Here is a 15,895-nt window from a genome sequence, read left to right on the forward strand (position 1 = left end):
GTGGCTAAAGTGTAATTTTAGGGAAGCCGGCTTAACTGGCGGTAGTTTTGCTTCCCTTCTCTCCTGTAAAATTCTTCAGTTCGCCTCTGGCCTGGGGAGGGCCCGACGGGCGCCCTCGTACAAACATCCCGCCCCTGTGGTACCGGCTGCGCGTTAGAAGCTGTTCTCTTTAGGTAATAGATTGGAGTTCCGGCGCCGCCTTCCTCAGTGTTTTGGGCGTTTTAAAACTAGTTGAGGTAATGGTGTGCCCCTGCTCCGTATTCGTTACTCGCCCTTTCCTCAAGCCAGCCTGCTGCGAGCGGCCTGCAAACCTGGGTTAGTTTTCATCTTTCTCCAGGCAACCAAAGGTCTCCAATTAATTATTTACTGCTCAGGTGAAAGGAGATAACTGGTACTGGTGCGGGAGCTGAGTAAGAGCATGTTTTCATAGAAGATGATGAATACTGAGAATCACAAATGAAAAAGCGGTATGAACTAAGAACAGATTTTGTTCAAACTCGAAATGAGTAGAAATTCTTACAAGCTGTTTTTCATTCCAGGAAACAGTTCTTTATTCCTGGAAACAGTTTTGTAAAACGAGAACATCTCCTGTGGTTATGGTAACCCAAAGGCTACAGTGCTCTGTCAACCGCAGTACAGGTAAAAAGCTAAGATGACCGTGAAGGAAAGAACCCTCTTGCGTTGTCTAACATTGGAAAATGAAGAAAAAGAAAAGGAGAAAAAAGAAAAAGCAATGTGGGTTTAGAATTAAAAAATTATATGGTTTAAAGCTCTAGTGCCATTATAATGAACTTTCTACTGTGTTTCAGGTAAATATTATTAGAAGGTTGAATTAATGCAATCTGTTCTTTCTGTACTCCTGCTTACATTAAGCATGTAGACTTAATAAAGCAGGAGCAGCTAATCTACAGGAAAATAACCCAAAATGTCAAGGAAAGGAACAATTCAAAGCCACAACAAAGAAATCAGTGTTGGTAACTATTATTTTCTCTAAGCATAATGATCAGCAGCTGAACATGGGAATCTGTGTTTGCAATTGTGAAATTATATTGACAAGTAAATGCAGAAATTACTTTCAAAGATAACTCTAGTAAGTTGCTGTGTAAAACTTGTAGGCTGAGAACTACATATCCCTTTTTTAAGGGGAGGAAAAAACTCAGTTTATTCTAGTAATGGTCTTCACCTTGAAGATAAATTAGCTATAATTGTATAGTCCTGAAGATAATATTCCTGTTTAAGAAGAAATGATAAATCTGTTAATAGCTTTGCAGTAGGTGAATGCTACAGCAGATGAGAGGCTTTCAAAGCACATAATGAATTTCACCGAGAATTGAATTTCAAAGATCAATTGTATCTTGTAAAGAGACAGCATATAATTTTTGTGAGTAGAAACCCTCATGTAGGTATATGTAGAGATTGGTAAATAAAATGTGAACTCAGCCTCGTGGGTGGTTTCTTACTAGTAACACTTGTTACTAGTAGTAACATGCAAAAACTTCGCTGGTATGGATCTTTGCTTAAGAGGATTGAGCATTCTGCTTTATTTACTTTCCTTTCATTTTATTAGAGGGAGATATCAGGTTATATTTACTTTAATATTCAGTATTTTTTTTCTCCATCTTTGGTTCCCGTTGGTACAACCGAAGTCCTTGTTCATTCAAAGAATTAGCGGGAAAAGTACTAAGGGCGGGTGTTTTGGGTTTGAAAAGTGTTTTTGTATTTCTCAACAATTACAGTGGTGGTTTCTTTACTTAAACAACCTGGTGATCAAGTGTGTATATGCTCAATTCTGTTTCTTTTGCTCCACACCATGTCTCCTTAAGTCTGTGGTTGTTCTTAACCAGCAGTTGTTTACCCATTTCTCGGATGAACAGCTGCTCTCTCTTACTATTCTTACCTTTCCTTTCCCTCCAGCTGCATGTAATATTACGAATCACCTTGTCACTCTTTATTAGCACAGTATCAAATTTGCTTGTAGGTGTAACCAGGAAAACAGGCAGAGAATTTCTGTTCTCTGCAAAAAGGCAGGGACTGGACTGGGGAGTAATTAGCTCCCACTGCCCGTTTCATTTAACCACCAGAGGACTCTGCCTTCGGTTCTGAAGTAGGTATTCCCATTGTTAGCACAAAACAAGAGTCAAAACACTACCTCCCACCTGGCCTTGGGAGCATATAGCATCTTATGCTTTACATATATATATATAAAGCATATGTGCTATCTTATAGCATATATGCTACAAGAATTATGCAGGTGTCTTTTAATCTCTGTTATATGAAATACTCATAGAACCTCCTTGTTTGCATTTCCATCTTTTATCTGGCCATATTACCATTTCTCATTAATCATGCCTTTTAAACTGTGAAGCTGTTGTTGGAAGCAGCATCCCAGAGACACAGGTAAGAGTACAATCTGCTGAATTGCAGCTGCAGTTTTCTGCAGTACCCTTGATTTTTGTAAAGAAGTTCCAAGAATAACTTTGATTACAAACACCCAAAAAGAATTAATCAGGAATCTGAGGGCTTGAGGCTTGTGTCTGTTTTCAATCACACTAAATTTGCATAAAGAGCTTCAGGAATCCCTCTGGAAGGTGAAATCAGAATCACAACAGACTTTTCGTGGTGTTGACCTGGATTCTTTCAGCATCTAAACCCGAACAGGTATCACAATTTCTACAAAGCTGTTAAGAAAACACCCTTTAAATAATATTTTTAACCTGTGATTTTTAGTCTTATTTAAAATACACTTTTAAAAAGGCTATTTAAAGTATAACAGTTTTATGTAATGGAGCTTTAATAGTACTGGAACTTTTCCCCCATAATTAATATCTGAAAAGGATGCTTTGTACAGAAGCAAACTCTTAGGAAAATCTTTTTGCCCATAATGGAAAGTAAAATACCTGTATCTGCAAGAAAATTTAAATGATGGCATTTGTTTTGAGCAATTTTAGGGCAGTGTATAGTGAGCAACTAGCATCTTCAGAGGATTTTTCTGAGGCAAGTTTTAATTAAAATGTGCAACAATCTGTAGTAATTAAGTTCTAGTAATACAGAAGGGGTAAGAAAGACTTGTTTTCATAGTATGGTTTTGATTGGTTAAAGGCTGGGCATCTGTAAGTGGTTTGGGCCTGTAGAAAACCTGACTGTAAATATGACGGGATAAATGGACACCTATAGGTAATTGTGAAAATGTGAGCTACTTTCAGCTTAAAACAGTCATTTCTGGATGTGCTGGTCCTCAGACCAACTGTTGTGTTGACCTGACAGGATGTTCTGCCTCTCCTCAGTTGCTTGGAAACAGCTGCCTCTTTCTCCAGGGGTACTTTTGCACCTACTTTTCTTTTTTCTTAAGAGTTTCTTCCTTAATTAATACAAACTGGTAGTTACATGCAAATCTATGATGCTTTTGCTACTGGCACTTAGACTCCAGAAGCTTTGCACAAACTAATCTGGGGTTTTTTTTTCTATATTATTGTGGAAAAATTCCCTAGAAAGCAGGACCATTGTTCAGAAAAACAAAATGAAATTCCTGTTGCTGTGGCACAGTCACTGGAAGAAAATGTTTTTATAGAGAGATTGCTACTAGAAATTTCCTGAAATATTAATACATGCAGCTGGTTATGCTTACGGATAGCAAAGTGTTTTGTGGGAGAAACTCTGCTTCGTCTGACAAATGTACTTGAGGTAGTCTTGTTGGTTTTGCCTAGAAATGATGATTTGAGTATGGATGAATTCCCTTCAGTTGTGCAAGTACGGGGAGACACAGCTAGGGATAAAAGTTGTCCGTTTTCTCATCTTAACTCCTTCATTAGAAATGAATTAGTATAAAAACTGTGTGTGAGAGTTTAAAAAGATGTTTCTTTCCTGGGGCTTTTCATTATGGAAATCTTCACTTTGGCCCAAGCTAGTGTAAATTTATTGATCTTTAAGGTATGCTTTGAGACTCACTTGTTTACTAAGACTTAATGGAGGCGTAGCCACAGTAATGTTTGAACATGTTTGGGTTTAGAGTTTTGCTTAAACTCGGAAACGTACTCTTGTTTAAGAGTAACTGTAGAGGTGGCTTTGTTTTTATTTTGGGAAAAATGTTTTAGAGGCCAGAATTCATCTTTAATTCTATGAGAAACTGGGGAAAAAAAAAAGTATGAATGTATCTTGTGTGGAAGCTGTATATAATCACAGTAAATGCAGTTAACAGCTGTTTGGGAGCATAGCAGACAGAGGGCTGCAATTAGTAGCAAGCTGTAAAGCTGCCAGGCTTTAAGAGGACTGATTTGAAATAATGAAAAAAGAGTAGAACTAGTGCCATTTTTGTAAATAAATGTAACAGAGCCTTTGAAATAGAAACTGTAAAGGTATTAGATTTTTTCCTGGTTATTGTGGGTTCGATTTTTATTGCTTTTAGACTCAGTGCTAAAAGTCCAGAATAACAATAGGAATATCTATTTAACATCATGCTTGTACCAAAAAACATTGTTTTACACTAAGATATTTGTTACCAGGTTTTTTATTTCAAAAAAAAATGCCAGTCACACTGAGGTTTTTTTGTTACATGAATCAACAACCTGCTTAGACTAACTGGATGAACAGCAAGGAACATCCAGAATTAGTGTGCTCCTCCATTAATTTTAAATACAAGTTTTATGGCAAAACAAGCACTTGTGCCTTAGAAGTAAAGAAAGGAGGCAGTACACAACTAGGAGCAGTTTTATGTTGCCATAGTGGCATTGTGAATTAAACCTGAAACATCCTGTCCCAAACATGAAGGGGTGCCATGCACTCCACCCACGCTGGGGCTGATCTGTGCATTGCCGTTCTGTTGGTTACTGACCTTAGTAACAACATCGCTTTGTTTTGACCTCTGTAATGTTTCTGTTTGGGATCTTGGGACAGTGCAGGTTTGTAGTGACAGTGTCTTCAACTCTAAGTCACTATTTCCTGAAATATACCAATCATAATTGTAGAGCAAAGGATGTGAACAGTATGTGAGCTTTGTTTGCCTCTTAATTTCCTTCATAGCTCTGTAAGCGTGTCAAGGCCCAGAAATCTTAACCTGTAGCTGGTAAAAGCAGCCCATCCCACCGCGAAAATTCAGTCTGAGTCTAGTACAATCTTGTGCAGGTTGCATGCAGGTAGATACAGGCATAAAAGAAAAGGACCATAGCATCATTTAAACTGCAGCATGTAAAAATCATTTGAAGGTGAAGGTCATTCCTTACTGAACTCTACTGCTAGCCTCATTTGTTAGGATTTATTACTTGAAACTTGAGGAGTACCTAGAAATGTTGTACCAGAAATAGAAAAGCAAATTCTGTGTAGAACTATTTCTTACAGCATGACGTTCATAAGTCTATTGTTAAAATGAGAGGCCTGTTTGTAGCTGACAATTGCAGGAAACTTAGTTTAGCACAATCGTATGAGTTTTCTACTACAGTCCAAAAGCAACTCTTCTGCACCAGTCCCCCCTGATAAATTCCCCTTGCTTCACAGCCTAGCTGCCCTGTAGCCATTTTTGTTACTGGGGGAGTCATTTAGCAGCAGAGAATCCTTGATTGTGTCAAAATGATTTTCTAGCCATCAGTTAGATTAAGGAAGATTATATGAAAAACAAAACAAAAAAATCCTTTCTAAACACAGTATGGATAGAAGAGATGTGTATTTGAGGTTTTCTGTTTATCTGCTGGCAGTACAAGTTTTAGAGAATTAACAGTCATTTTCCGGCCATGAGACCAGCCTGTTACCTAGCCACTCAGCACCCAGGATGCAAACCAGGCAAGATAATTAGTGGTTGTCTAATTGGATTCCTTCATATAACATAGCATGTAAAACATTTTAGATGACCAGAAGAAGAAAAAAAACCAACCAGATTTTTTGTGACAGAGTTTAATCCTGTTTTTTGTTTGGGTATTTCTGGAAAGATAGTTGCAAGCCCATGGAAGATACCTAGTGGCTTTCTGAAAAGAATCATTGGAACAAAGTGGGAATTTGGAGAATTATCCCAAAATGAATAAACTAAATAAATCCTGGCAAAAATTAATTTTAGCTGTTAAGATGACACATTTTTACCATTGAAATGTCCCCTGTTCTGTGTTCAGATATTATCAAAGCAAGTTTCTGGTGTGAGAATAGACCCCTTAGAATCCCACTGCTAAGTTTTCTTTCTCTTCCTTTAATTTCAAATTGCATTGTCTACAATTAGGCACTTGGATATGGTGCAAGATATTCTGGAATAAAATTAATGTATATCTGTGAAGTTAGATGTTTACTAGTCTTACATCTTCCTAATCACTTTAGCTGTCTTTCTACCACTAAATAAAACATTCTAGATCATGTTCTCTGGCTCTGAAGAGAAATGGCATGGCACAGCTTGTGTCCTTCTCTTCCTCCTTCAGACAGGGTTGTCGTTAATGTCGTCTCCCAGTAACAGGCCCTGGCCTGCGTTATCCCCTGGCTTAGGTAAATGCCATTTCAGTTTGCACAGACCAAAACCATCCCAGGGAAGGTGCTCACAGTGGGTGGCTTGAGCTATTCTATGGATCTTTTCTGTTTACTAGTATAGAAGTAGTTTAAGTAGCTAAATTAGACTGTCTTACATCCTGGGAAGTAATTTGTTTAGTCATGTGTAGAAACTTCTACACTGAAGTAGCTGAAGTGCTGGTGTAGTTGTGATGCTGGAGGAGGTGTTGGCTGTTGCAGTACTGGGTATAATTGACTTGAAGCCATTTCCTCATGTAATTAATCTGCATTTTCTTTAAGAAAATAACTTCATTGAATGTTCTTTTTTTTGAAACTAGAGTTAATAAAAATAGAATTGCTTCAACTTCTGTGAACGAATTCGTTGAAAATCTTGGCAAAAGAAAAGATTTGCATCTTAAAGCATTGTAGACTCATTAAAATTCTTCTCATGGATAATTAAAGAAAACTGAGTTAAAAGGAAAGTTTAACAGTAAGCAGCTCAGGCACTGCGACATTTCAAGCATGTTAAAATCAGAAAGAAATAGCTTTTGTAGCTGTAGTCTCCTCCTCTTGTATTACGTGTTGTTTTTCTTTTTTTAACAAATAACCAGTTACTGTTGATTTCTTCAGTTGTGCAAGTAGCTTATTTATGCCTGACCTGCACAGTTCTTGAGCATATTTGTGACCAGCTTTAAAGGGTTTGTCAGCATGCCTAACAGTGGAGAGACTCTGATGAAAAAATTGGAAGATGAAAATGCAATGAATATTTCAGAAAGCTATGAAAATAGGTAAAGTAGCTTGAGTATTTATTTTAAGAAACTGATTTACCAATTTTTCACAACTTAAGTTTTTCTTCTACTGCCATGCAGATCCACAAGAACCTTATCTGCCTAATGGTGCCTGTACTACAAAACGCAGAGTAAGGTGTATCTTTTGAGGCAAGAATGAGAGAAAATTGTAATCAAAATTCTCAATAGATTTATTCTCATACGCTAACTTCTAGTTTGCCGTTAAACTTAATACCATCATTTAGTATGGACTATGTTGCTTGTATGCTGTATGCATATATCTAGTTGTATAGTGTTCATTTTATAGTACAGAAGCTCTTAGCCCTGGAAGTGGGCTCAGCAGAACTTGGTGTAGAGCAGTTCCAACAAAAGGTATGTATGCTTAGCTCCTGTGCTCAGCTGCTCACAGCTTTGCACAAACATGGAATGCTAGTGAAAATAGTAGTAAGCTACTAGACTCTTATGTTTCAGTAAATTAAATGATTAATGGCTTTTCAGCCATGTGGTGAGATTATAGGCATTCTCAAATGCCAGAAAATAGCAAAATTCAGATAATTCAGGAGAAAAACCCAAACAGTCAATGCTCCTGTACCATCCTTTCATGTGTCTCTGATGGTGAGAGCAGCACTGAAGACTCTAGAAGTTCATTATCAGTTGCTCCGTGCATATTAAAATGTATGTAATCTACTTTGAATGGACTTCCAAAAATACCCTAGCTGCAGCTATGGAAGTAGGTCTGTCTTCCCTCCTGAATTTGGGGGAATAATCCTTAGATGATAATTTGCCTTTGTGGTTGAGCATCTTCTTCTCATCAAAGGCAACAGAACTTAACCAGGTAACCCATATCTTAAAGCACCAGCTGGGAAACTTCATTTTAGAAGAGTTTGTTTTAGGGTCTCTGTTGCCTTTTTACAGGTAAGATTTGCGCTGCCTAGGACAGAGAGAAGACAGCAGCCAGTAGCCAAAGGGAGAAATACTTTCTTTTTCCTGTTACTCTGTCACTGGAACTCTATCTTCTGCTAGAGAAAGCTCCTCATCTTTAGAGCTTGTGGGAATATATTTTAAAAATAGAACAACATATCTCGCAGGAAACACTTTATCTTCTGATTATTATAAGTTTGTCACTATTGCTGAGTACTAATTATCCATTCCCAGAGGCTGAACTATTGTATCAGGTAGATACTTACTTTTCTGTTAAGTTAAATCTAACTTCACATCTGTTTTGGTAACAACTTGTCTGTTATGTCACTTGAAAGATTTGCTTGACCCTTTCAGGTAAACAGTTAGTGGGGATCATTTTTATAATAGTTTCTTCTGTTCTGGGCTTTGTAATCCTGGAGTAGCATCATTTGGAGCAAACTGTAGACTTAACGTTTTTGGAAAAGAAAAAAGTTTAAGAAATCTTTGAAAGCTTTTGAATTTTTTGTTGTTATTGTTGCTTCTGGAGTCCTAATGTAGTTAATACTAGAATTTTCTTTTTTTTTTTGTTTAATCTGTCCTAAGATCATAAAACGGTATTTGACTTGTGATCAGTATAGGTACATACACATGCATGAAAGTTAGGATTTTGCTAAATTAGTAATAATGCGTCTATTTTAGTCTGTGCATGCTTCTATTTGTGACGTACTTAAGCAAAAAAAAAGCTTCCATGGTTTCCTTATTAAAAAAAAAAAAAACTAAAAAAGAATTTGAAAATATATAGTGCATCCACTGCAAACAGGAAATTTAAGCTTCTGGCATTCGAAAGATGTTTAGCACTTGGTTTGTTTCTGAATTTCTATAAAAAGAATATTGCAGACACTAGAACTCCAAATACTTTGAATGCATTCGAAGTCCTTGGCATAAATAAATCTTTGTTAGTTTGGGTTTTTTTTAAGTCAGTGTGTGTTGTTCTGTTAAATAGTGTTGTTTACCTGGTGTGGTTTGAAGTTAGGTAGCAAACTTTATATACTTTTTTTGTATGCTGGAAGTAGGATTCCAGGTTAAAAGGACTAGACAAAGAAAATAAAATTCTAGCAAAATGCAAAGAGGAAGAAAAGACCTTTTGTAAGGCTGAAATTGAATCAGTGTGACCTAAAAATGAGGAAGAAATGAAATAATGAGTTCTGTGTAACCAAACTTTGCTGCAGTCCCTGCATACAGAGCCATACAGAGGCAGTTACTGGAAGATTTCAGCTTCAGGTCTGGGTTTTTGCAGTGCAGGGAAGAACAGAGCCAGAAAATCTGCACCGAGGTCAGTGAAAGGTTGTAGTACACCCCCAGCTGCTGAATAGAGCCTTTTGGGGGGAAGGGGGAGAATAAAAAAAGGCTGGATACATTGTTCATTTCCTCACATGCACCCACATATTTCTCAGCTATCTGTAAAGTTGGTCTGCTCACCAAAATAAGTGGCCTGATTTTTGAGGATATTTAGTCCTAACAAAAGAAAGAAATACTTTAGTTGTATTTTTTGCATGAAAAGAGATAGGTTTTACTGAAAGGTGTGTGCCAACTGTGTTATATGGCAAAATAGGTCTCAACTGTTAACTTTATCTTTAGTACTTTGTTTTTTATTAAGCATTTGTGTTGCTTTTAAATATACCTTTGCGTGGGAAGACGTTATATGAGTAATTTGAGATACACTGGTTTCTTCTGCACTATGAAAAGCAAACTGATTGTCACATCAGCTGACCCTTTTTACAAGAGTAGGAACAAATCTGGGCTGATTCGTGGCCCCCTTTTTAAATCTCATGAGGGCACAAAAACCAATTAAAACCTAAATCTAACCTGTTCTTCGAGGACAAAGGGAATTTTAAATAGAAGGAATAAGGAATGTATTATAATATTGCCCTGATTTGAATAGAGGAGTAATTAGTAAATAAGACAACCAGTCATAATGGATAGCAATGTCACTGTAAAGAACCACGAGGACCTCTTGTGACTCTTTACTTTGCTCCTTAATGAATGAATAATTTCACATGTAATACAAAATTAGGGTTTAAAGAACTTATGTCTTGTGTCATTACTGTGGGGTTTTTTCCTTATGCTGTAGAAAACGAGAAGACAACTTCGAAATGTCTTGGGTAACAATTCACAGCTCCTCAGAGTCTGGAGATGTATTTGCTACTCAGCTATTTATGTGCTGGTCACAGATTTCTGTTTAGCTGCTGAGCTATCAAAGCTGTGGTACTATGTTGCTATGTTGATTTAAGTCAGAGTGACTTTATTGTCTTTGTTTAGAACTCTAGAACGGATCCATGATTCTAAATTTATTGCCTTGTGCTCTTTCCTACAATCTCTCCCCAGAGCTCTGTCTTAAAATATTGGATTCAGCACTTGCAGGATGCATGGGGAATCAGGAAGGGATTACTCATGAATGGGATCCATATGAAGATATTTAGTTTCTGAAGTTTCTAGGCAAAGTGCCAGAATCATTAAAGTTTTCAGAGGTACTCATAGGTAATTTAAGTCATCGTTTTTTGCTGCCAGAAGAATTGTCAGATGATTACTTAATGATTCCATCTTGAATTCAAATGCCCCAGTGAGCTGTTGAAAATACCTAACACCCAATGAAACGTACTTTGGAATGTGCAGATGTAGACCAAAACCATACTACCAAAAGCAGCTCTAATGTAAATTAAGGCTGGTGGAATGTGTATAGCTGGGTTGTCCTGGAGAACGTGTAACAAAATCTTAGGAAAAAAATAAGTAATTTCCCATTGCTAGAACAGAGATAAATGTTTAGGACGCTCGTCACAAGGAATGAAGCGGGACAAAAGATGCACGTGGTTTGGAAGAAGCAGTTTTTTTCATCTACTTTATTATGGATTACTTAAATAATCAAACAAACAAGCTGTAGAAGTTTAGGGGTGAAATTCACCAAGTCATCCCCAGGAGAAGCAAGCAGGGAAAGATTAAAGCAAAATTCACGAAGCAGTTCTGCCTTGGTAAAAATGCATATTTTCCATTCAGCCTATTTTTTATGTATTAAATAAGATTCATATCTAATAGTTAGGAAAGCCGATTCAAGAACAGTGTTTGAGAAAAAAGTACTTTTGCAAATGGGGATTTGCACACCTTGCGCCCTAAGATTTAACACCTGCATATTACAAAATATTTCTTTGGGCAAGGCAAGCAGAGAAAGGAGTTTAATTATAAGGTGGAGACTATGTTGTAAGAAATATGTAGTAACATGCTTACTGCCACTTGAAAGTAGCCTGGTGGGTGAGCTTGTAAGTGATATGCTCAGAGGAAGAGCGAAGCAGATGAAGGAGCTGTGCTGCTTTGGATCATCACAGTGTGGGCAAAACGCAAGTGAGCCTTCCTGAGAGCCATTGAGTTTGGAAGTAGTATGGCCAGGAGAAGCTAAATGGATTGCTTTTTAGAAAAAGCATGAAAGTGACAGAGAAATTGCATGCACTCAGCAGACACAGTAACTGAGCATTCCCTCGTTATTGGCTACGTTCTCTGTTGTAGACAATCTGCAGGGTAATTTATTTTGAAGAAACGAAAAAACAAAAGTCATGCAATGATGTATAATAAAGCTTTGGAAGTTAAGCAGACAGGAACTGCAGTAACATGGTTGATGATAGCTTTGCACCTTGAACATATTGTTCTTCTAAAAGAAGGCATCACATTAATCTCAGCTTATCTGATATCTGAATGCAGTATCTTCAACAGTGAACATTTCCTATCCACTAAACCAGAATAACACTCAGTAATAAAAATATTTTCACTGTATAGTGAGCCCATACATAGGGTACAACATTATCTGGAAACAAGGTGAGAATAGAGAAGCTGTGTAATGGTAGAAGCCTCTGTGTTAGAAATACCAGGAAAGGGAGGAGGAGATGGTAGCTTCGTTGTGAATCCAGACGGCATAGGTCTGTAGATAATGGACTCGGGATGAATGCATAGTCTGAACTACTGACTGTTTTAAAAAAACACTTTCTTTTGCAATTAAGTCTTTTTGTGAGCAGTTGTGAATGTGATTTCCAGACTTTAAGTACTCTGACTTCTTATATGTATATAAAGGGTTATGAGTAAATATCCTGAAGTCTAAAGGAATACCTTGTGCTGAATAATGTATTAACAATATACAGGTGTAGTTATTTGATAAACTGCTTAGTTTTGCAAGTTTATAGAAAGCTGGTTTATTTTTTAAAATTCTAATAACTCCTGTAGAGAGCTAGCTGGTAAAGTTTTAACATTGACAAAGCTACGGGAGTTGAACAATAGTGATAAGGAATAGGAATATGAAAAGAATACAAGATGTCTTATTTGCCACTATACATAATCTGTTTAATGAATATCTTCCCCTTATGATAATATGACTGCTGCATAACAGTGTTCATATTCTGTTGGTGCAATTTGTGATCTTACAAATCACTGCAGAATTAAGGCCAAAACATATTGAATCCAACAACATAAAGTTCATAGTTTTTAAATTTGAGAGAAAGGAGTCTAACCTAATTACACAGGGTGATCACTGTATTCTGTAAGGCTTATTAAAATGCAAATTTCTGTAAAACATTTTCTCACTAGGAATCATTGGTTTATTATCATATTGAAGACTGACTTTATAGATTATTTTCAGTTTTAGTTTTCGTATTTTCACAAGATTTTACTATGAGGAGAGAATTTAGAGGACAGCAAATATCACACTGTACTTGACCTAGAATATGAGATGTAAACAGAAATTCCAATTACCAGAAAAGTAAACATAGAGACTGTGGAAGGAAAAGGCCAATTCCAAAGTCCCTTGAAACAAAAAAAAAAATATGGAAATTAGTATCACAGTAAGTAGTGCAGTTACACAGGCACTCAGTATCATTATGGTAACAGAAAAAGCAGTTTTTCTAATGTGCAACCAGCAAAAGAGTGCTGCCATTTCAGAATTGCATAAGGGGAGAGATTTAGCTGTTGCATTCAATTTCTGTAGTTGCGATAAGAAATGGTACTGTATTTGTTGGTTTCCATCAAATACACTTAGTTAAAAAAGTGATTGCTGTGCCAGCAAATTCAGATGGGATGCTTTGCTTCAGGTGAATCATCACCAGTGGTAAGGACTGTCAATTACATAGGTCATTATTTTACCATTACAATATCAGTTGCATGTGCACTACTTCCACTGGTTTGCGAAGATAAATCTCAGCAGAGCTGTTACAATCTTGGAAACAAAGGAAAGGAATCTTCCACTTTTTTAGTCCAATATAGAGAATGTTCAAATTCTTGCTTTTTAGGTTGGCCTGGTGTGTGAGAACAGCTTCAGTATGATGCAACATCTGACTAGCACAGGGTAGCGGTGGTAGCTGCGAGCGAGTTGTGCTGCATTAGGATTTGCCCCAAACCTCTGGATGAGCCGGTCAGGCTGAGCATGCTGTGCCTCCATCTCGGGTGAAGGGGTGGGTGTATTGAATTCAGGCAGCAGATAAGGTCATGTTTGATAGAGTGGTACCTTAAAATTAAATCCCAAATTACATCAGGAAATACTGTCATTCAAAAACTACTCCTGCTAATGGAGTTATACAGAAGTGTGCTTTGTTTAGTTCTAGCTGGTCAACGTTGTGTAACATGAACTCGGTTTGTTCTAATTGGCTTGCTAAAATGATCTCTACTGTTAAATCCTCTGTGTGTGCTTTGTAGAGGTTTTTGTGTATTACCTTTGGAATTGTAAACTTTTTTTAACGCAACAATCAGATGTAGAAAATCCCCTTTTAAACTGGTAGTTGGATTTTGGAACATGCTGTCCCTGCACTAATAACATTAAATAATTTATGCAGAACCTCAGCCTTAATAAGAAATTTAGCAGCCAAAGTTCAGATTTCCAAAGCATTTTGGTGTTGCTGGGGCATCTCACCACCCAACCATAATTCTGCAGTGTGCTCAGTAAGCTCTTGATCAGATAGTCCCACCGAATTCTGCTCAATTCAGTCGTACTTGAACAATTCCAGATAACATAATCATTCTTGGATCTTTACTTAACTTTTAAAGGAATAACTCCTAACAAAAGCTAAAACTAACAACATTAAAAACATATTCTTTAACTCAGAAGGGATGGTTCTGAATATACACATAAACTGTTGATGGAATAGAAAATTTCTTAACTGTGCTTTCAGGGGAAAAAAAACCCTAACTCTCAAATTGACTGCTTTAGTCCATTGAGGCAGGTAACAATTACTTTGCATACAGTGTTACTAACTTTAACACTCCTGAAGATACTAGATGCATAGAGCTCCTCATACAACATTTGCATGTTGAAGCATTACCAGAGCAAGTCCAGAAGTTCAGGCTTGTTGGCTGATTATTTTTCTATTAAGGGAACATAATACAGACTGAACCATTATCCTATAACCATTGGATGAGAATAAAGCAAATAAAAGAGATTTTAATCTGTGAAAAGTCATTAATGATTATTAAAAGTTTCGAGTAGCCTCACAGGAGGCTCTTCTGATGTATTACTAATCAGATCTGTTTTCTTCTGAGAAGGAAAGAGTAACATTCAGTTATCTTTTGACTAAGACGTGGTTTTATTTGTTTTTTGAAATAGTAAAAAATTAAAAAGCTTTAGTGTTGAAAAGATATTGAATGGAAAAGATTGCAGTTTTCTAAACATCAAATGTAGTTTTTCTTTAAAATGGGAAAAATTTCAAGAACTATTAAGTGTTTTGAGATGGCAGACAAACACGTGTTTAAATTATTTCAGATATTTTGGTTTGGTTTATTCCCAAATATGTCTACCTGGTCTGTCATTCTGTCCTTGCAATCACGCTTCATAAAGTCACCATTTTCCCATATATCAAACAGCGGCTTACCTTTCAAAATGCAGTATGATTCCCCTCTATGTTTAAATTACTCAGTTTCTCATCAACATCTGCCTTCACCAAGCCAGTGACTATTTTCAAAGCCTAACTCTGCTTATCAGACAAGCGCTTTCATGTTTTGTCCCATTATGCCATTAACAAGAGAGGAAATATCCTCGCAGGCAAGATTAGCGATGACTCCTCATTTTCCTTCAGCTGCTTGAGGGACCTGTACCTCTGCTCTGAGACATGGAGATCTGCAGCACAGTGGTAGCAAGGGAGGAAAAGAACTGCGGTTGTCACTTCTGATAGATGAAGAATTAAAAAATCTGCTAAATTCTTGTAAAAGGGATCCAGCTTGGTTAAGGCTTTCTTAGAGTATGATCTCATTGTGAATAACAATATAAATTCTAGGAGTGTCCCACTTACAGGTATTCTACAAAACATAGTTTTGAGAAAGGAAATTATGTCTGATGTAGTGTTTGGTCCTACTGTTTGCTACCTGACGCTGCTGTGTAAAAAAAAAACTGCTTTTGAGTTCTTTGTTATTAATCTGAAAGCTGGGAACGGCATTGCTTGGAATGTCTTTTTCTGCATTTTGAGTTAATTTATTACACTGTGGCAGAGAAGGACTTACTGAGTTTCACTCAGGACTGTTCTCTTGTACCTGTTGAGAGGGAATGAAGGTAATATAGACTTGTTCTTGGCCTCTGAAAGCTGCCAATTCCCACCCCTTTGTTCTATTAAATGAAGTCAGCTAAGTTAAAAAGTCTGCATGCTACTGCTTATGAATAATCTGCAGTGCATTTCTTTATGCAGTCAGTCTTTTCTAAATGCTTTGTTGTTGTTTAGATTTTTTGCTCATATAATCGT

This window comes from Charadrius vociferus, unplaced genomic scaffold (assembly GCF_000708025.1).
Source record: "Charadrius vociferus isolate BGI_N301 unplaced genomic scaffold, ASM70802v2 scaffold356, whole genome shotgun sequence".
Lineage (NCBI taxonomy): Eukaryota > Metazoa > Chordata > Aves > Charadriiformes > Charadriidae > Charadrius > Charadrius vociferus.